General features: G+C 43.2%; 1 protein-coding gene across 1 annotated transcript in view; it reads right to left on the bottom strand.

The window, feature by feature from the left end:
- Positions 1-22,265, bottom strand: part of PITPNA (phosphatidylinositol transfer protein alpha) — a 117,925-nt gene that overhangs the window by 63,691 nt on the left and 31,969 nt on the right. The gene's annotated exons all lie outside the window — the stretch shown is intronic.

A 22,265-nucleotide genomic window follows, 5' to 3' on the forward strand; every position in this document is an offset into this window, starting at 1 on the left:
TCCCCATTAGTGGAGACAGCAACGAGTGCCAATGGCTCCCCATCACATCCACTGAGCCAATGAGGAGAGAGGACGGGGCCGAGCTGCGGCTCCATGTCTAAATGGACACACAGAGCAGCAACTCATGAATGAGCCTGCTTGGGTGCCCCCCCGTAAGCTGCTTGCTCTGGGGGCACTTGGCAAGGGGGGAGAGCCAGAAGGCAAGGGACCCGAGAAGAGAAGGGTCGGGGCTGCTCTATGCAAAACTACTGCACAGAGCAGGTAAGTATAACAGAGCCTTTAATATCACTTTAAGACATGACCAGCAGGTTCTGAGCCACCCCTAGTGCATTCTAAACTTTCAATTAACTTTTCAAATGGGAAAACTTGGCAAGATGTACAAACCACCTTAAGCAGTTCCTATCAAGGAGTAGCTCTATTCCAATGAAACACTGCATCTAGATCTCTTACCCCCATGTAATGAAAAGGCACCCTGGCAAAAACAGCTTATTTCACTTAACAAACAGAGACTGACCTAGACATTTCAGACTTTGCCCTTTTCTCCATGATGAAGCAAAGTAAAGAATGGGAAGGAGTGGACCAGAAAGGAGTAAGCCTCTACAGCTGCATATGGACAATTCTGGAGATTCAATCACACTGTGAAAGAGTAGAAGGTTGAGGGATGCAGGTTAGTATTCGAGGAAAGCAGAATTGTCAATCAATGAATAGATATAGCACAGCAAGAGTGGGGAAGTGTACAGTAGGGGTCTCCAACCTTTTTACCTTCCTGAGCCACATTGGAAGAAGGGGAATTGTCTTGGGACACACAGAAAATACACTAACAGTAAGGATAGCTGATGAGCAGAAAAAGCCAAGCAGATTACAAGTTAACAATCACTGGTATAGATAATATACCCATCTAAGCAACAAAACTTAAATTTTGTAACCACTTCCGGGCCGCCCGCCATCGTTATATCTTGGTACTTTGATGCTGAATACCGCTGAATACAGATAGCTGCCATAATCCGGTATATTCTTACATGGCGCGCAGTCCACTTTCAGATAAAAGTGGTCTCTGTGGTGAATTTGGTGCAACATCACTTTTAATTGGCGCCAGGAGAGGTGCACACCCCCCCTCCTGCCACGTTCTGGTCATCCCCACCGCTTACTGGACCAGTCGGTAGCGCCGAAGATGATCCAATCCTTTCCCCTCTGGAGGTACTTTGTCGAGTTAGGGAATGATGGCCCTCACTCAACTCAAGGATGTTGGCTGATGAAAGGGACGTCAAATGTCACTTATGTCAAACGTCACTTCCGCCAAATGGACCTTTTTGTTTTTTATTGGAAAATAATGGTATTTAAGTGTAGATATGAGGATTTTTTTTACCCCAGATCTCACATTAAGGAGGTCCTGTCATGCTTGTTTTCTATTACAATGTAAACATCCCTTGTAATAGGAATAAAAGTGAAAGTGTAAAAAAAATAAAAAATAAAATAAAAATAAAAAAAAACACGGTCAAAGTAAATTAAAGCACCCATCCCATTGTGCTCGCGCACAGAAACTAATGCGTATGTACGCCGCGCCTGCAAATGTAAGCAGTGTTCAACCTATACATGTGACATACCCATACATGTGACATATCGCCATGATCGTTAGAGCGAGAGCAATAATTATAGCACTAACTCAAAACTGGTAACCTGTAGAAATCTTTAAATGTCGCCTATGGAGATGTTTAGGGTCAATGGGTGCAATTTTGAAGCATGACATGTTGGGTATCATTTTTCTAGGTGTAACATCATCTTTCACAATATAAAAAAAAAATTGGGCTAACTTTACTGTTTTCCTATTTTTTAATAAAAAAAATGTGTATTTTCCCCCCAGAAATTGAGTTTATAAGGCTGCGTAAATACGGTGTGACAAAGTATTGCAACGACCACCATTTTATTCTCTAGGGCAGGGGTAAGCAACATTGGCCCTCTAGCTGTGGTGAAACAACAAGTCCCATAAGACATTGCAAGACGCTGACAATCAAAAGGCATGACTCCTAGAGGCATGATGGGATTTGTAGTTTCACCACAGCTGGAGTGCCGAGGTTGCCTAGGCCTGCTCTAGGGTGTCTGAAAAAAAATATATAATGTTTGAGGGTTCAAGTATTTTCTAGCAAAAAAAATAATTTTAATTTGTAAACAAATTTTAAAAATAGGCCTGGTCCTTAAAGCGGGATTTTGCACTGTGGAAAAAAATATTAAAAGCCAGCAGCTGCTGACTTTTAATAAATGGACACTCACCTGTCCCGGGGTCCAGCGATGCCGGCAGCCGAGGCCGATCGATCGCTTGGCTCTCGGCTGCTGCCGCCGCCACCATTCTAGGTGAGGGAATCAGGAAGTGAAGCGCTGCGGCTTCACTTCCCGGTTCCATACTGCGCATGCGCGAGTCGCGCAGCGCAATAGGAATTGTCCGCGCTGTCTCTGGGACCCGTGTGTGTCCCAGCAGACAGCGCGCAGGGACAGGAAGAGGCATAGACTCCCGTGGGAGTCTATGCCTGGAAGTGGGTGTAAATACCTTTGACAGGTATCTGCAACCCCCTCCCCCCTGAAAGATGCCAATTGCGACACCGGAGGGGGGGAGGGTTCCGATCAGCGGAAGTTCCACTTTAGGGTGGAGCCCCGCTTTAAGTGGTTAAAAATTATAGAAGGTAACCTAAAACTAGTGAGATATTTTACACCAATAGTTTCAATGGATGTAGTAGCAATTCTCAATGAATTCTCAAGGTGCTCATTATATATTTTGGTTCTAATTTCGCACTTCATCCTTAAAAAAAAAAAAAAGTTGCCTACAAATATAGGTGCCACCAAAAACAGATGACATGAATATGACATGATTGTGGGAAGGGGAAGATTTTTTTTTGGGGGGGGGGGGGGGGGGGGGGAGAGATAAAACTTAAAAAGGTCCAGTAAAGGGACACTAAATTTTTTCTTTGGCCGCATGTGTTCGCTAAGTGTAAATGCTTTTTTTTTTTTAAAGTCTGTTTACAATTTTGTGTTGGGCTGCACTCATAACCATCATGGGCCGCAGTTTGGACACCCCTGGTGTACAGCTTGTGAAAGCAAGAGGGCACATGGTGATTACCCAAGGAAACATAGCAGTAAAATGACATCTCTGCATTTATATAGGTGTAGGATGGCCATCTACATGGAAGCTATACAATTTACAAAATTATTTTATATTGCTGCAACTTTCCACCAGTCATCAATATTGGTTCACCATTTAAGCTGGTCATACACTGGTTTTCATGGGAATGTTTGTATGAAGAATCTTGCAAATACATTCTTTAATGCAATCAGGGTTTAAAGAGGAAGTAAACCCTGATGGGTTTACTTCCTCTTTGTCTCCCTGCAAAGGTAAAGCATAATGGGCTACTATGCATCACATAGTAGCCCATTATGTGTCACTTACCTGACACAGGAGCCAGCGATGTCACCGCTGTCCCCTGTAGTCTGGAGCATCCATCTTCTTCCCGGTATCGCTGCTCCGGCCACTCACAGCGCCGGAGCAGCATTGACGTCACTCCCGTGCATGCGCACGGGAGCCGCCACTAACGGCATATCGCTGTTAGCAACGGGATGCTGCTAACGGCATGCTGCTAACGGCGATAGTGCGCCTGCATGCACCATAGACAGCTGTCACTTTTTAGTAAATATCTCCTAAACTGTGTAGGTTTAGGAGATATTTCTTTGGACCTACAGGTAAGCCTAGATTAAGTGGTTTGTAAGTGTTTACAACCACTTTAAAAAAGGCCATACATGGATTGAACTTTGGCCAGTTTAGCAGGGACCAGCCAAATTTCGATCCATGTATGGGCAGGGATTGTTGTACAGAAGTCATCTACCAATTGACGTCTGTACATCCAACCTGTTTCAATTTTCCTGCTTAATCAGCACTGCAGGCTATAGCCTGAAATGCAGATTAGTGCATTCTGACAGCAGGGATGCCTCTCCAATGTCATAATACAATAGCTCAGTGGGAGGATTGCCCCACAGTTTGTAGATGGGAAAATAAAGTCCGTTTTTAAATTTATTTAAAAAAAAAAAAATAATAATAATCAGACTCATTTATGGGTGGTCTTAACAAGCATCATTTAAAAGGAACTTTAACATTTTGTATGCTTTTAATAGTCAATTCTGAACTGAATGGCATTTCCTAATCAACAACTAGGAATGGGCTCGGGCATGTTCGGGATCCCGCCAGGAAACCAACACTGCACACCGCTAATCACAGGCAGTGAGACATTTGCTGCACAGATCGGGAAATGTCTTAGTGCCTGTGATTAGCGGTGTGCATTGTCCGCTTTCTGGCAGGATCGGGCAGGTGGGATCCCCAACACGCCCGAGCCCAACTCTATAAACATTCATGGGTAAAAATGTATTTGTTGAAAAAAAAAATATATAATGTTCCATCTTACTCCTTTGATTTTTGTTATGTCACTACACGAAAAGCAAAATCGATTTTATAAGGGAATACTTATTAAGGTTGCCAAAAGATATACGGTACTAGGTTAAAGGTCTAAGATAATATGCTTAGGCGTGCATTTCACTAAGTTCAGAATTAAGGTGCAAGATGTTGACATATTAGGATGCATCTGTCTGCGGTAAGAGGTACAAAGCTAAGATAGGACTGGTTACGCAAGAATATGGTCAGTCAGCAGATGTTGAAATGACGAAATAACTATCAGAAGACTGTATTTCACCTTTGACTTAGATAATGTCATGAGTTTAAGAAAAATGTCGATGTATGTATGAATTACCTGATTGGTTAAACCACAGGGCTGTCCTTCTGTTCAAACTAAATAAAATTGTTGTGTGTGCTTCAATAGGCACATTCATTATTCACGTACAATAGCGTGTATGTGTAATGTTTTGTCCACCGGTGAAAGGGACCTCCGCTCTTCAATCCTAGCCTAGGCTACCAGGGGTTACTTACAGAAGTCGAGCAACCTAACAGTTTTGGTACCAGAAGTGGGGTTCGTCTCGTCTTGCGACAGGTAAGTCACTTTACTCTTTTTTACCTGATTGGTGAATGGTGTAAACACTTACTCTGTCCGGGCGGCCGCTACGAACTTAGTTTAAAATTAAAAGAAGTAACTGTGCCTTCGCGATGGACTAGGCTGGTCACTCGGGAGGTGAAAAGGGCTCGCAAGGAATTTATAGGTTTAGGGGAGTCCGACTAGGTTGGTCTGACTTAAAACTATTGGTGATAGTATTTTTAACACGGGAAGTAGTAGATTACGCCCGTGACAAAGGGATTGGTGGAGTGGACGCCCATTTGAAAAAATTTTTTTTTTTTAAAAAAAAAGTGCACTATAAATTGATAAATGTATTGCAATACGGTTATTTCATGTCTTAAAGTATATTAAGAATATGTCTGTTTCTCTCTAGGTACACGTGTAAGTATATAGAGTATAAGTTTTAATATAGAGTATAAGGAAAATAATTGTTGTTGTTTAAATGAGTGCAGAATATGAGGAGCCCTCTTGTAGTGACATAGCATCCGCCTGCCCCCATTGCACGTTAGGTCTACTCTTCCTAAGAATAGATGACAAGTGGATTTGACTGACCACCAGACCAGGGGGGTTCTCTTGCAGACTTGGTGTAAGAGGGGTAAATACCGCCACCAGGAAAAATTTACCCTTCATCGTATATTAAGGGTAAATCTTCATAGTTTTATATAAGTCCATCTGCCCCAAAAAAGATCAGGGATCCTACTCCCAGACCAGAGACCGGATTGTTGGACAAACCGGGTGTTATCACCTGTGTCCTGCCACTAGACACACACTGCCCAGACTACTAGATGGGGAATTCTGCAGCAACCCAAGCCATGGCCACCCCATCACCCTATGAATTTGTCAGTAATATGATCCCTGGCCCCCAGGTAGAACCATTTTGGACACAAGTCCGAGAAAGGTGTCACCAATTGGGAATCCATGACCCAGGACCCCAAGGTCCTTGTTCAGAGGAAGACTGGCAAGAAGTCAGTAAAATTTGTCAGGTACATAAGCATTCTTATCCTCCCTGCAAAGGGGCTGACCCACAATACATGAAGGATTGTTTCTGTGCATGGAACAAATGCCTTGGAAAATATAGGCAATTGTGGACAGCAAGGACATTGGAAATCCCAGTGCCCTTATAGGACTGGACAGATTAGAGCAAGAGGCAGAGGCAGGGGATTTAACCCCCAGACCCGCCCACAGTATCCCCGTTATCTGCCATACCAGAACCCTCGTCAACCACTACCCCAATATCCTACACAGCCACAAATAATGCACCGAGGGAAACTCTGTTGGTATTAATGGGACACCTGTCACCCATCCCATCACTCCACCACTGACTGTAGCCACTCCAGAAGGACAGAAATTATGTACCCAAACTTTTGCCGTCTTGTCCTCATGCCCTGTGCCCCTTATGGGACGGGACCTCTTGGCACAACTGTGTATTACCATTAAGTTTAATAGAGAAGGTTCCCTTACCGCTAGTTCACCATTATGTGACTTACATGGCCCTAAGCGACATGCACACAGAGGCTTCTTTATGCTACTCCCCGCCTCTCTCGAAACACATGCTATCTGGGCGGAAAACAAAGGTAGCGTAGGTTTCATTAACTGTACGCCTTACTCGCCTCAGATGCGCCCTGACGCAGAAGCACAATATCACAAACAATACCCCCTGCCCCCCGAAAAGACCCAAGGCATTGCCCCCCAGATCGATGACTACATATCTAAAGGCATCCTAAAACCAATCATTAGCCCCTGGAACACGCCCATTTACCCTGTAAAGAAGGCCAGTGGCGAGTGGAGACTCGTCCAAGACCTCAGAGCAGTAAACAAACAAGTGATTCCCCTCCCACCCCTAGTCTCAGACATCACTTATTTTTTCATGCATACCGGCAGACTCTCTATGCTACACAGTAATTGATTTAGCGAATGCTTTCTTTAGCATTCCCATTGCAGAGGAAGCCCAACCTATGTTTGCTTTCTCCTGGGCCGGGGGCCAACTAACCTGGCAAGGGTATGTAGACAGTCCAGCCGCCTTCTCTATGGTACTCAACGAGACTGTCAAGTCTTGGACTTCTGAGCGTGGGTCGGTACTAATACAGTATGTGGATGACCTGCTCCTGTGCAGTCGAACTGCTGAAGATTGTGCGGTCGATTCAACATCACTGTTACAACACCTAGCTCACGCCGGGCATCTAGCCTCAAGGAAGAAAATACAATGGTGCCAGCCACAGGTAGAATACCTAGGGTGCATTCTAAAGGAAGGGACAAGGATAGTGTCCCCCAAACGTGCCGCAGCCCTTCGAGCTCTCAGTCCCCCAAAAGACAAGGCCGCCCTACTCTCATTTTTGGGTGCAATTGTATATTGCCGCCAATGGATCCCTGACTGTTCTCATTATGATAGTATCCTAAGAGAGGCTACTGGCTCGACAGCCCCTAAATTAATAGATTGGACTGAAGACAGACTACAAGCTTTTCAAGCTCTATTAAACAGTCTGTCAAATGCTCCCGCCCTGGGATTGGTAGACTATGGTAAAGCTTTTCAGCTGTACTGTGTAGTTTCAGGAAGCTCTTTTGCCGCCGTGCTAACACAACAGCATGGAACAGGCTACCGCCCTGTCTCCTACCTATCTAAAAAACTCCCCCTTCAGGTTCAAGGCATGCCATCATGCCTTCAGAATTTAGCCGCCTGTGCTATGGCCGTACAAGATGCCAACAAGATGGTCTTGGGACACCCGATGACACTTTACACCACACATTCTGTCACCCACCTCATACAGAACATGAACACCCAACACATGACCTCACAAAGACTCAGCGGATATGAGATTTCCCTCATGAACACAGACAATCTGTCTCTCAAATATGTTCCCGCCAACAACCCTGCCGTCCGTCTCTTGCACTCCATGTTACGCCTACCACAAGACCCAGACCAGTTTCATGACTGTATAACACGAGTGGAGTCTATCACATCACCAAGACCAGACCTCACCGACGTACCGATTACCAATGCAGACGATGTTTTTGTGGACGGTAGTTGCTCCCGTCCCTCTGATTCCACCTTCCAAACAGGATATGCAATAGTCCAGTTGCCAAACAAGGTATTAGAAGCCAAACCACTGCCCCCTCTTCGGCTCAGGTGGCTGAACTGGAAGCCCTCACTAGGGCCTGCATTCTATTCACCGGTAAAGAGGTGAACGTCTACACAGACAGTAGATATGCTTTTGGAGTGGTGCATGATTTTGGTGTGATATGGGCCAATAGAGGTTTTAAAACAGCAGACAACAAAATAATTGCCAACTCCACACAGATTAGTGCTCTCCTCCAAGCCATTCTTCTTCCAAAAAAGGTAGCCATAATTAAAGTAAAGGCACACTCCTCTGACAGCAGTCGTGTTTCAAAAGGGAATGCTCTTGCTGACAGAGAAGCTAAAAGAGCTGCTGCCTTTTCCCCTAACCCACCTGCCCCCACAACAATGTTTTTCAAGGAACACTTCGCAGCACCTAACTTTAAAACTGTCATAGCACAGATGCAATCAATGGCCACAGAAGATGATGTCCATTTTTGGACAAAGGAAGGATTGACCAAAGACCCTGAAGGTCTTTGGTCAAAAGAGGGGAAGATCCACATGCAAGAACAAAATTATCACCCTTTAAGGTCCTCATGGGAATCCCCGCAAACATAGAATTACCCCCATTAGACCAAGACACTGATATTGACATTTATTCCCAACAGGAAATGTACGTGAAAAATCTGGTAAGTATGCTCCACGAAATAAACGAACAAGTTTCTGTCACCTTTTTTCCCTCTTCCCACAGAACCAACGCATCCCTTCATCCCTGGGGATAAAGTGCTGATCAAACAATTAGCACAAAGAAAGAGTATCGGACCGGCTTTCTCAGGACCATGGAAGGTGGAAAAGGTATCCAGGACCGCAGTGTTAACAGACCTAGGAAACACCTGGATCCACGCCAGCCGTCTTAAAAAGTGTCCCCAGCTTCCCTCGACTCCAGAGCCCCTGGCAGTGACAGAGAGCAGCAACTCCCAAGAACAAGATCTACAAGAAGTTCAGAGAGGCATAGAACAAATTTCCCTGGAAGATCCCACACCCCCTCAAAAGGACAAAACAGAGCCAACAACTGCCGGGATGAGAAACGAAGAAGAAGAACAGAACTCTTAGATAACAAATAATCAGAACTTTAAAAAAAAAACAAAGATGCTTTCTCCATCAGTGTCAGGGAAGGCTGTATGCCTTTGGGGTAGTCTGGTACTATTTGTATTCCTGCCCACATGGTTTATAGCCAACTGTATATATCATCCAGAAGATTTAGGTTTATTAAAAGGGATATGTGGACCACCTAAGATGAATAATACCCCCGGCCAAAGACATAGTAGAAGTATTGTACCCGTTAATGAGTCACCTAAGGGACTGACTAACAAGATGTTACTACTAAAATTCAAATATAGCTATGCTCAAAAATCTGGTTTTGAGAAATGCTGGATTTGCAGCAAGCTACATCCCAGTACAGCTAGAATCCCTCTCATGGCAGTCCCCTTGAATTTTACCCCCCTCCTTAATGGAACACCCCCTATCATCCTAACGAATGTTACTAGGACCCGTCCAAATAAAACCCTCACTTTCCAAATTATAGGTAGAAGCCACTTCCCAGACTGGTGTTTCCGACTGGGAAACACCACAGATGGAGCCGAGGTTTGCAAACAAGCAAAACTTAACATTTCAATGACATCATTTAACAGTCCTTCTTTCTTCCATACTTCAGATCCCACCCTAAATGCCACCTTTTTAGACTTTCTTAGCTCCAGTACCAAGACTACAATACACCAATTAATGTCAATTCTGGTGCTCTCTGGCCTTTCTGATACTCTTAGGAACGTGTTCCATAAACGACCCCTAGCTCTAGGAAATACCATATATATATGCTGCGGCAAACTCTGTCACCCCTGGATCCCAACCAAACCCCAGGGGTGGTGTTACCTTGCAGCCCTGGTTCCTATTATGGGGGTATTAGGGGATAACAAGGGAAGTCACCTCCTTGAAGCCAGCATGCATCCTAGATATCCCCTTAGACACCGTAATAAACGAGAATTGTTTTTAGGAAAAGATATGGCCTGGGCATGGTTCCCTTCCTGGACAGGGTGGGGAATTGACCTAATGAAAAGATTAAATAATTACACTGGCATAATTGATGAGATTCTGGAGGAAAATTCTGATGACATAACCAAACTAAATCTAGAAACTAGGGCAATTAGGAAGCAACTAGAACTACATGAGTTGGCTATAGAAAGTATGAGTGCAGCCCTTACTGGCCTCTGTGAGACTACTGAGGATTATGAGTGCTGTACCTGGATTCATAATACCAGCATCGAAGTCCCAGACTACTATGACGTTATTGCCCAACACAGGGAAGAGGTAAATAAACTACAGAAAGAGGCAAGGAACATAGGAAAAAACTGGGATCCCTTCTCGAGCAGTTTTAGTTTTGGGGGATTAATATCTTGGCTCCGAAATGCTGCCATGACAATTGTCACTGTGATTCTCTTCATTCTATTTTTATATGCCTGTTATAAGATAATCAAATGTTTATGTAAAAAGGGAAACACGGTCGCTCCGAAGGATCTGAAACTCACTTCCATTGTTAAGGATCCAACGGTATGGTATAGAAACCAAGAGCACAAGGGTTCGGAGTATGAAGCCTGTGCTATTAAATTAGAAAAGGAATGATCATTATGTAAATCACAGAATGATCAAAGGAAGGATTATAAGGGAATACTTATTAAGGTTGCCAAAAGATATACGGTACTAGGTTAAAGGTCTAAGATAATATGCTTAGGCGTGCATTTCACTAAGTTCAGAATTAAGGTGCAAGATGTTGACATATTAGGATGCATCTGTCTGCGGTAAGAGGTACAAAGCTAAGATAGGACTGGTTACGCAAGAATATGGTCAGTCAGCAGATGTTGAAATGACGAAATAACTATCAGAAGACTGTATTTCACCTTTGACTTAGATAATGTCATGAGTTTAAGAAAAATGTCGATGTATGTATGAATTACCTGATTGGTTAAACCACAGGGCTGTCCTTCTGTTCAAACTAAATAAAATTGTTGTGTGTGCTTCAATAGGCACATTCATTATTCACGTACAATAGCGTGTATGTGTAATGTTTTGTCCACCGGTGAAAGGGACCTCCGCTCTTCAATCCTAGCCTAGGCTACCAGGGGTTACTTACAGAAGTCGAGCAACCTAACAGTTTTGACCCCATTAACCATTTGAAAAATGGCATCCTGTTACACTTGAACCCCCCGGCCTCACTAAATATCAATTGAAACTGGCCACCTATGTACTACTGGCAGTAAAACAAACAATAGCAAAAGCTTTAAACAGTTCATACTCCTTGGAGAAATTTGCCACCGCCTAGACTTCATTAATGAGAAGCTTTCCAGTATCCTTTCAGATACCCACAGAAAATTTCTTAAAATATGGACCCCATGTATCCAATATGCCCACCCTTCCATATCAACAGCTACATCGCTGTGAGTGCTGAGTGAGGAGACCTGGGGTTATGGCTTGGGTGCTCTAGATGTCCTATTCCACTTCTCTTTTCTCTCTTCCTCTTCTTACTTCCCTAGGCCCTTCTGTGGGGATGACTTTCTTCTTATGCACTGGTTTGTTTTTGTAGAAGTGAATTTACTACACCGACATCTCATCCACCAGCACCTGATTTCTGCCTTTGCTTCCTACAATGCTTCTCTGTTGCAATATGATCAATGTACTTTTCAACATACTTAATGTTCTGTTTTTTGCTATGACTTCTCTATTTGATGTATGGTCGCTTTTGACTGGCAAGTCATCGACCTTATGCTTTTATCTGTGTATCTGACAGGGGTCACAAGCTACATTCTTTAAAACATTTCAACAAAAAATTTATAGAATATGAAAAATCAGACAAACGCTTCAAAAACTAACATTTTCAAATGCAATTCTACTGGTGTATCAGCTTATAAAACCCTTGTGCAACCTTATATAAAGTAAACCTTTATTGTGATTAAGAAAAAGCCCCTGGAGTCTGAAAATACCCAAAGATTTGGGTCATAAGCACGCGCACAGGGTGTGCCGGGGGTGCCTAGGCACATCCTAATCCCCCCATGTGCATTGGCATTATCCAGGGGCAACACCAGGTGGGCGGTTAGGGGTGCCAGTAGCCAGTGCAAATGCCCCCATCATATTAAAGGCTAGATTCAACTTTAGGAACACATACACCTGTATTTAGGGTGTAACGTAATTTGCTCCCAATCAACTGCCTCCCACCACCAGAGCCTCTTCCGTTCGGGGTGCACACCCTAATGTAATAGGCAGCGCGCACCTATGATTTTGGTATATTGTGAGATGCAGAATGACACATGGCCTGAGACCTTTATAATGCTTTACTGCCAATACAACTTTATGATTAGCAAAAATAAGACTTAAATTATTTCTCCTACACACAAACCTACATACAGTCAAGCAATAAGCTCTCCTATAGTCTGCCTGATATTTTCCACCGTATGCTGAAACGTGCATCACCTTGCCAGTTCTATTCTTTATTTGCAGTGAACTAGCCTGGATAATCTCACATTGTTTCCCAGAGCCAAGTGGAAGCACATGCTGTAAAATGTTTAGCTTTCTTAGCTCTTACTGCCCAAGAGGGATGACAGCTATTTATAACAAAGAAAAAGCACTACACGCATGCAATATATGTTTCTTCCCTGGAGAGAGCATGCAAAAAAAGACACTGTATGACAAACAGTCGCAACCCCTACATAAAGTGTGTGTGTGTTAAAATTCGCTGTGACTGCTAAAATTAATGAAGGTCTGTCAATGATCATTATAATTTAGTAAACAGAGCCTAATGTCAACTATCATATTTCAATCCATGTTAAACCTATACTATTTTTCTATAATAGTTGTGAAAAAAGTGTAAATATTACATTTACTATATTTATAAGGCTCAACAAATGCATGAGATGAACGGCTGTCCATGCAATGTGCAAATAGTGTACTTGTGTGCTAAATATTTGTTTTCAATCTATTACAATCTGGGAGAAAAAAAATATTAGGGCAGAAAACATCTTTACAAAGAGGATTAAACCCCCCAAAAATTCCAACTGAATTAAATTCAAAAGAGTTCATATACAGTTCATTTACAGTAAAACCTTGGTTTGAGAGCATTTTGCAAGACCAGCAAAATTTTTAAATACATTTTGACTTGATATACAAGCGATGTCTTGATATACAAGTAGCGTCCACCTCCAAGCGAGTATAAAACAAAAAAAAAAGAGAGAAAGACGCCTCTAAGTGTAGCAATATGGTTACATTTAACCACTTAAGGACCAGGCCTCTTTTTTAGATGTGTTATTTACAAGTTAAAAACTTTTTTTTGCTAGAAAATTACTCAGAACCCCCAAAAATTATAAAAAGAATTCTAACACCCTAGAGAATAAAATGGCGGTTGTTGCAATACTTTGTCACACCGTATTTGCGCAGCGGTCTTACAAGCACAAACCCCATGGCAAAAAATAAATAAATAAAATAGGCATGGGGATGGGGCACCCCCCAAAATGCATTAATCTGTGCCCCTCCCCAAAAGCACCTTGTGGGGACAAGGGCCTCTTCCCGACGGTGGTTGTGGGGGTCTGTGGGCAGGGGGCTTATGTTAGATCTGGCGTGTGCCATTACTTGTATAGCCATGGGCACAATGGGGTGGGCGGTGACTTCACAAGGGGGCGGGGCCTCCAAATGACATCACGGGATTGCCAAGCCCCATGGCTAAATAAGTAAGGACACACACCGGAGCTAACAACAGCAGGAGCTAGTGTCGAGAGAAAACATCAGGAGGGAGAATAACCGGCGAAAGAACCAGAGGAAGAAGACAGCGGAGGGAGAAGACCTGGAGGAAGAAGGCTTGTTGGAGCTACAGTGGGGGGGACATTCTTCATTTTAAATAAGAGGATTTTGTCAAAAACCTGTGTACTGGTTTTATTTTTCACACTATTTGTGGGTGAATGAGTAGGGGTACAATGTACCCCATACTCATTCACATAGGGTGGGAGGGGCCGGGATTGAGATTCCGATAAACCCCCTGCCTGCAGACCCCCACAACCACTGCCCACAGTTGTCGGGAAGATATGGATCCGGGGGGTGGGGGGGTGTTTGCCCCCCTTTCCTAATCTACCGGACTGCATGCTTGGATAAGGGTATGGTTTTTGGGGTGGAGTCCATGCTGTTTTGTTTGGTGTGGGGTTTCCCCTCAAAATCCATACCAGATCAGTCACACATCACGGTTTATAAATGTGATCCCTATAAATTGAGTAGTCAGGTAAGATGGGTTATGACTGCACTAGCAAAAAATAAAAAATAAAAAATTCTGAGCTGGACCAAAAAGATAAATAGAGGTTTACCTTAATAAGCAACCCTTAGGAGTGTATACACTTGGGAGGAGGGGGAATTTAAAGTGGAGGTTCACACGAAAATGGAACCTCCGCTTTTCAGAATCCCCCCCCCCCCCCCCCCGATGTCACATTTGGCACCTTTCAGGGGGGAGGGGGGGTGCAGATATCTGTCTAAGACAGGTATTTGCCCCCACTTCCGGGCATAGACTCCCATGGGAGTCTATGCCTCTTCCTGTCCCACCGAGCTGTCTGCTGGGACACACATGGGTCCCAGAGAAAGCAGGGGCCATTCGGATAGCGCTGCGCGACTCGCGCATGTGCAGTAGGGAACCGGGAAGTGAAGCCGCAAGGCTTCAATTCTTGAATCCTTTACCGAAGATGGCGGCGGCAGCACCCAAGGACCGGTTTGGCCTCAGGTGCTGACATCGCTGGATCCTGGGACAGGTGAGTGTCCTTATTTTAAAAGTCAGCAGCTGCAGTATTTGCAGCTGCTGACTTTTAAAAAAAAATTATTTTCGTGGAAATCCCACTTTAAGAATAATATTAAATACCCAAAATTGTTACTCATGTGATCTGCTGAAACTATACACTAGTAGTTCCCATCCAAGACCCCCATATTTTTTCGAACTACTTCGGACAACCCCTTTCTTTGGTAGGTCAGTTTCTCCAATTGAAGTGTGGCATTAACTTCCATTATCCATTGGGCAACAGGGGTAGCTGAAAGCCATTTCAGGGCTATTAGCTTCCTTGCTAGATATAGTGATACCTAGCTAGATAATAGTTTACCTAAAGCTGTAGTCAGGAATCGTTGTCCTCGGGCAGCTCCAGTGAGCCCAAAATGCATATCAAGGGATCTAAATCAATAAGAGTACCAAATGTCAGGTTAATCAAGGCCACAATAGCATGCAAAGACCAAAATAATTTAGGTCATCGCAAGAACATGTAAGTTTTCAGTATCCCTCAAGCATCTAGAGCAAAGAGGAGAATCCATGCGACCACATTTGTGGTGTTGAGTATGTGATGGCTTAATTGAGTTAGGTTGTGTCGAGCTCGTATTGCATGCCTTAGCTGGAGATGGTGATAAAAACAGGTTAGTGGAAGATAAAACTCATCATGGAACTGTTGGAATAACTCATTATTCTGAAACAACTGATAAAACAAATGTGATACCTCACAAATTACACTGTTTGAAGGTCCCCAATTTAGCAATCTCAGACAGAGTTGCTTTACCCCAAAAAGGGAATGAATGCAGCGTACCCCTGCATGAAGGTTAAAAAAAACAAAAAAAAAAAACAAACACACACCTTCTGTATGAAGCAGCCCCCCCCCCCCCCCATACTTATCTGAACCCACTTTAAATTCGATGTCCATGAGAGCCTTGCCTCTCCTGGGACTCGCATTCCTAATTGGCTTGCTGCTGCCAATCATAGCCAGTGAGCCAATCATGAGACAGAGGGGACGGACCTGAGCCGTGGCTGTGTGTGTGAATGGACACAAAGAGCCGCATCTCTGGAGCATCCTTACTTGGGTGTCCCCAGAGCAAGCTGCTTGCTGTGGGAGCATCCAGCAAAAAGGAAGGAAGCAGGAGCGACAGGGTGGGACCTGAGAAGAGAAGGATCTGGGCTGCTCTGTGCAAAATCAATCCCAATCTGCTGGTGGTCTGGGATTACCCAATTTATGGTTATAGTTTGTAGCGGCTCAATTCTCAACCAGCTCAATGGAATATCTCTAGTACGAAAGTCCCCTGGGTTAGATTTTAAATCTGCTCCAGCAGCCTCTATTATCTTCCACGTATTTTATGGTCAACCTCCATTTCCAACCATAGTCTCACCTCTCTCAACACCTTAGTTGCTCAGTCATTAACCCTTTAGACTCGTTATAAATCTAAACTCAGCTTGATGTCCTCAGTTCCCCCAAGTTCATCCTTTTTAGTTGAACCCACATGTATTCCAGCTTTTACTTCTCCAGAGAGCTTTTCATTGTGGCATACTCATTCCCTTATCACTATAGCGGACCTCCAAATAGGTGGTACATTTGATCTTCTATGCACACAGAAATAAATTCCAATTTGAGAATTCTACCACTAACTGCAGATTAGGCATTTCTATACTTCACGTTAGGCCTTTCCCCAACTATATTTTTGAAAGGGTTTGCCGTGACTCTAAAAATCAGCTGTCACTTCCAATTTTGCCAGTACGCTCCCCATGCCTGGCTTGTGCACTAGGAACAGGATAGGGCATCCAAAACAAACAGTAATCGTACCCTTATCATTTTTAGCATTAGATGTAAATAGTATTTGGTAAAATAAATGAAACTCCTAAATTGTATTCTCTAAAGTATACAAGTCTTCCACTTGAAGACAATTTTAGGTGACCAACAAATAAGGAAGCCCTTTGTGAGGATACAATCTGGGCTAATAGATGACGTATTTGTTCTCCTTCAGGAAAATAGAAAGGAAAGGAGAGACCCCCACTATGCCAACATCCAGTCATATTAAAGGATTGAATAAGTTGAAAACTCGATCAAGACATATTGGACTTTATCAGCACAACATAAGGCAGTATTTTAGTAAAAATATAAAGTCTTTATTACAAATAATTAAAATCACATATAAAACAGACAAAAAAACACCCTACTAACTGACGAGGTCAAAAAGATACCCAATAAAGTAGACAGAGGTTGGGATCCAAGTATATTATATCACTAAGTGTGTAAGGATATCAATAAGTAGAATTCATAGACTCCTTCAGGTCTTGTCAACGCATTTCACAATTTTAATAGCTTCCTCAGGACATACTGGGTAGGTGCTGATAAACCCTGAGATCAAGTGAGGGTGACACCACATAAAACAGAATACGGAGCAGAATCAATCCTTCCCACCGAATGGATGAAAACAATTAACCAGTTTTGTGACCATTAAGTTCGGCGGGAGAGAATTTTGCCTCCAGTGTAACCAAGGACACCGATGATTCTATTGTTAATTTAGTCAAAGTAGACTACTGAATGGAGGAAGTAGCTGTATATTGATATCAAAATGGAGATTTACATAGCCATCCCTAAACAGCAATGAGGTGTGATAAATATATCCACTCGTGAGCTTCAAGACATCAACTCAATGTATACACAAAGCCTTATATACTGCTATAAACAAGTTCCTCATGTTTAGGAGGAGACTTTTAAGGCCACAAAAAGCTCATAGGAGATAGGGGGTGCCTCCCTTGGAAAGGATGGCTGGTGTGGGTATCCGTCGGTTCAACCTACAGTTCCTATATGTTCCCCTTCAGTAAAATAGATAGGGCGTCTTTAGGTAAATGAGTCTACTGTAGGCATGCAATCACAGGGTCTTCTCTAACAAGGGAGTGAAAAAGGGCTGTAAAGGTTTACACAGCCCCTTAATATTCTAGGAAATATTAAATTTCTTATGAGAGGTCATCATGAATCGAAAATAAATGATACCAATATATTCACACTGCAATCAGAGGAGTATGTAGATATTCACAGAGTTGTTGGTATCGTTGAGGCTTGGATAGTAGTTTTATGTGGCCCATGGCCCTTTCCCAATGTGGGGATCCCTGAAGGGGTGCATATACAGAAAACCCAAGATGGAGGAGAAAGACAACATAGCACATAAGCAAGTCCAGACCAGATGCAGTCACAACATTGATGTATGCCCAAACGGTCTTCGCTCTAAACCAATGTGTCTCAACTGAGGCAGTTCTGAGATAAAAACCAGTGTCTACATAGCTCAACGAGCTGAAATAGGCAAAAAATACTCTTACACCCCCCCCCCCCCCCACCCTGCAACTGACTCAGCATCAGGCGAATATGGCAGAATGTTTCAAAAAGGCAGATGCATCTAATCAATGAGTAGATGCCAGGCGCAAGGATCTCTCATTGTCATCCAGCCAGTTGGTGACTACCTTGGCAGAATCGATAAAATGGATGCCACCCTGTGCCACTAGCCTTCGTTTGGCCAGAAAAAGCATGAAATATGATAGTTGCAAATCTGAGACATTTCTTAACATCTTGGTATTTCAGCCGCTGTTTTTGGGCATTGGTCAAAGTCAGGGAATACAGACACTCTAGATCAGTGGTTCTCAACCTGGGGGTAGGGATCCCCTCGGTAGTTGAATGACGATTTGCCAGGTGTCACTGAATCCTGGGCTGTTCCCAAAGCCCGCACACTGCTCTCTCCCAGCAGGGCTGTTCCTGTAGCACGCGGCTGCTCACTCAGCCCCTTCATAGCCACCCATTCAGTTCACGGTATGGCTGGGGGGCAGAGACTAGAGGTCAGCTGACTGGTGAGGAATGTGAAGTGGGAGGGGTTGGAGGAGACCCTCTTGCCTGATTTTGGCATAAGTGTCACTGCTATGCGATACCACAGTCGGAGAAACAATTAAGCTGGAAACACAGTGAGTAACACTATGTGTGGTTATAGTTGCCATTAAAAGTCCCCACTACAATTTTCAGATCAGTAGATGACCTTGATCAAGAGCACCTAGGTTGGCTGATCAGAACTCCCCACCAGCACTGCCACTCATCCCATTCCCCCCTCCCCTCATCAAAGAGTAAGAGAAGGAATAAAAATAGAGAATACATGGAAGCTAGAGGAAAAGAGGGGGAGAAACTAAAAAAAATGGGAGAGAAAGAATAAGAGAAAGAACAAGAAAAACAGCTATAGAGAGGGATGGAGGAAAACAAAACAAAACAAAAAAAAAAAAACAAGAAATTTGAATAGAGAGAGATAAAAAGGGAAAGAAAGGAAAAAGCGTAGTACATTCTAAAATGTACCATAAAAGGGGCCTTAATACTGTATGAGTGGAAGGGACTCAGAGAGCTCTAAATGTCTGTAGGTTAGGGGTGCATATTACTCGGCTTGCCTTGGGTGCTGACAGCCCACGCTAGGAAAATAACTTTACTGTTCGGGGTCCCCACAACTTGGGAAATTTTATCAAGGGGTCATGGCAGTAAGAAGGTTGAGAACCACTGCTCTAGAACCATTCATGAGAAGCTTGCTTTTTTTATGTGCCTACCGCAGAATAATGGCCCGATCTTCGAAGTTTGATCAAGAATGCTCTAGGAGGGTTAGAACCACTTTAAGGAGTGCTTTACAATACCAATCTCCTTAAAGAGGAACCACAGTCTGCTCACATAACTTGTAATAAAAACCTCTTTGCCATTCTGAAGCTTCCCTCCAACCACTTTGCATATTATTTTATATATACTGTGATTCTGTACTTGCCAAATATGCTGCAGAAATCTCCCTGACTGAGTCTGGCTGCAATCATTTTAACAGCTGCTGCCTGTTCACTTCCTGGATTTACACAGACACACACCTCCAGCTCCGCAGCTCTCATTGGCCCTCTTATGACTCACCCCCCCCCTCCCCCCCCCCCCGGCAAACTCTCACAAGAGGGAGAGCGCGCTGTGCATGGTGTCATAAGCCTAGACCAATGACCAGAAAGAAACAGGAAGTAGGATGTATAAAAGGTATTTACTGGCAGAAAAAAAATTATGTTTTACCATCCAAAGTCAAAACAAGAAGGGCAGAAGATTTAATAGATAGAAAGATAAAAAAATTACTGAAGTTCCGCTTTAAGATCAAGTATTAACGTTGGCTTCTCCCATTGTTCTGCTCTACCCAGTAGGAGGTTGTCACGATCTCTAGGCAGCTACATTGCAGGACCTTTACAGAACTTGGTACCAACATAAAAACATTTTTTTTTTTCAGATTGCATATTCAATGGCACAGTACACAATACATGTAACATACTGTATATATTCTTCCCTATGTTAACCTCAACATAGTCACATGTCTATTTTAAACGTCTATTAACCTGCATCTGCGACTTCTCTCAGTGCAGTTTCACTTCTCTAAAAAATTCTGAAGATATAAGATAATACTTTAATACTTAAAAAATAAAAATAAAAAAAATAAAACACCACACACAGCTTGCACCTGGGGGAAGGAGTAATAATGCACTTATTTGAATAAAATTCAAACCTATGAGCAGATATTAAGAAAGAAATACTTCAACCCAATCAAGCCTTTTAAAAGGAGTATTGTTCAAATTTGTCTAAGTGTGACCACTTTTACGATGACGAATCACAAAACAACTTCCCCATATAACACAATCCATCCTCCCAAGATCCACTACTACATTTTCAGCAATCGTCAGAATTTAACTATCGCATGCCCACAGCTGCTGCAATATCAGTTCTATTTAAAAACCAAAAGTTAAGACCAATCCATGGGCAAGGGTGATGACATGAGCTGCTAAAAAATAGAAGAGCAAGGCTTTCCACAATTCGGCTTCAAGAGATTACCATTATACTCTATGTAACTTTTCCCTTTTCCAACTTTTTGTGCATGTGCTGACCCTACTCTGCTAGGGGTTTTACATACAAATGAAGCAGATGTTGGAGTGACTGCAGCTTAAAGAGACCCTTTTGTCAGACCATTCATTTTAACTAACATCTTTTCATAACGTTATATGTGCATTTAATATGTGTAATTCATGTTATTTAATTGTAAAAGCCTCCCGTGTGTAAACATCCAAAAGCCCAAGAAACCGCTTCTGATTGCCATCATTTCAGATGTGATGTCAGCAGCCCAAGCAGATTCAGCCATTACTTGAGTGACACACTATAGTATTCCCCCTTCATTCCTCCCCCAGCAGCTACAAAAATGATTACATAGGAAGAGCAGGGACATTTGCCCTGCACACACTGGTCCATCTGCACGGTGTAATTTGCACTCCCTTTGCTTGATGTACCCAAACTCATCATCTCATAGCAGAGGATCTTTGTTTTGGCAAACTGATCAAGCTGCCTGTAAAAAGATGGACAGTAAGGCCCCTTTCACACAGGACGGAACCCGTAAAGCAAATCCGCCTGCTCAATGGGGGATCTGTCTGTTGATCCGCACTGAGGAGGTGCATCACAGGTCCATGTCCGCTCCACTATGCAGAGCAGACAGGGACATAGCCTGCTGGTTTTCTATGGGGCTGTCGGATGGAAACAGACTGCTTGACCATTTCCATCTGACACGCCGGACAAATGGGGGAACAGATCCACATCGGTCTGTTTTTAGCACACAGGATCGGATCAGATGCCGGCAGGTGTCAGTGGACACATGTCTGCTGATATCCGTCGCTCCATAGAGAGCAATGGATGGTCCAATCGGGCAGACTCGATTGGCCCGTCAGTGTGAAATGGACCTACTGTGAATAGGTTTGGCCACAATATACCTTTTTAGCATAACAGGTACAGTAAGTAAATAGGTTCAGTTTTTAACAAATTACAGACAAAATATGTCTGAAAACAACGGAATAAGTCATTTGTGATGAAACTCATAGGGAAGAGCTACGAACGAATGTCATTACGCAAGTGGAAGCAACAGTTTTCATTCTATATGTCTGCCGGACTGTGTTATTTAATGCGCAACTAAATATGCTTACATGTAAGTGCAACATACTAATAAACTTTATTTTAAAAAGGTGGCTTCTTAAATGCTTTACAAGGAAAACACAATAAATACACAAGATAACCTAAAGGTAATGAGGGACAATTAAATGAGAGCTTCTAAGAAAAACGTTTTTAGATTTTATTTGAATGAGTTTACAGAAGATGTTCTCTGATGTTCTTAGGAAGTGAATTCCAGAGGTCTGGAGCATAGCAGGAGAAGGCTCTGTCTCCCATTGAGTGTTAGTGTAGGTGTATAGATCGGACACATGGCAGACCAGAATTTGAGGAGCAGAGGTTACGAGAGGGGGGGGATACGTTGAA

The sequence above is a fragment of the Lithobates pipiens genome, unplaced genomic scaffold, assembly GCF_037356315.1.
Source record: "Lithobates pipiens isolate NorthernLeopardFrog02 unplaced genomic scaffold, aLitPip1_a1.2 Scaffold_16, whole genome shotgun sequence".
Lineage (NCBI taxonomy): Eukaryota > Metazoa > Chordata > Amphibia > Anura > Ranidae > Lithobates > Lithobates pipiens.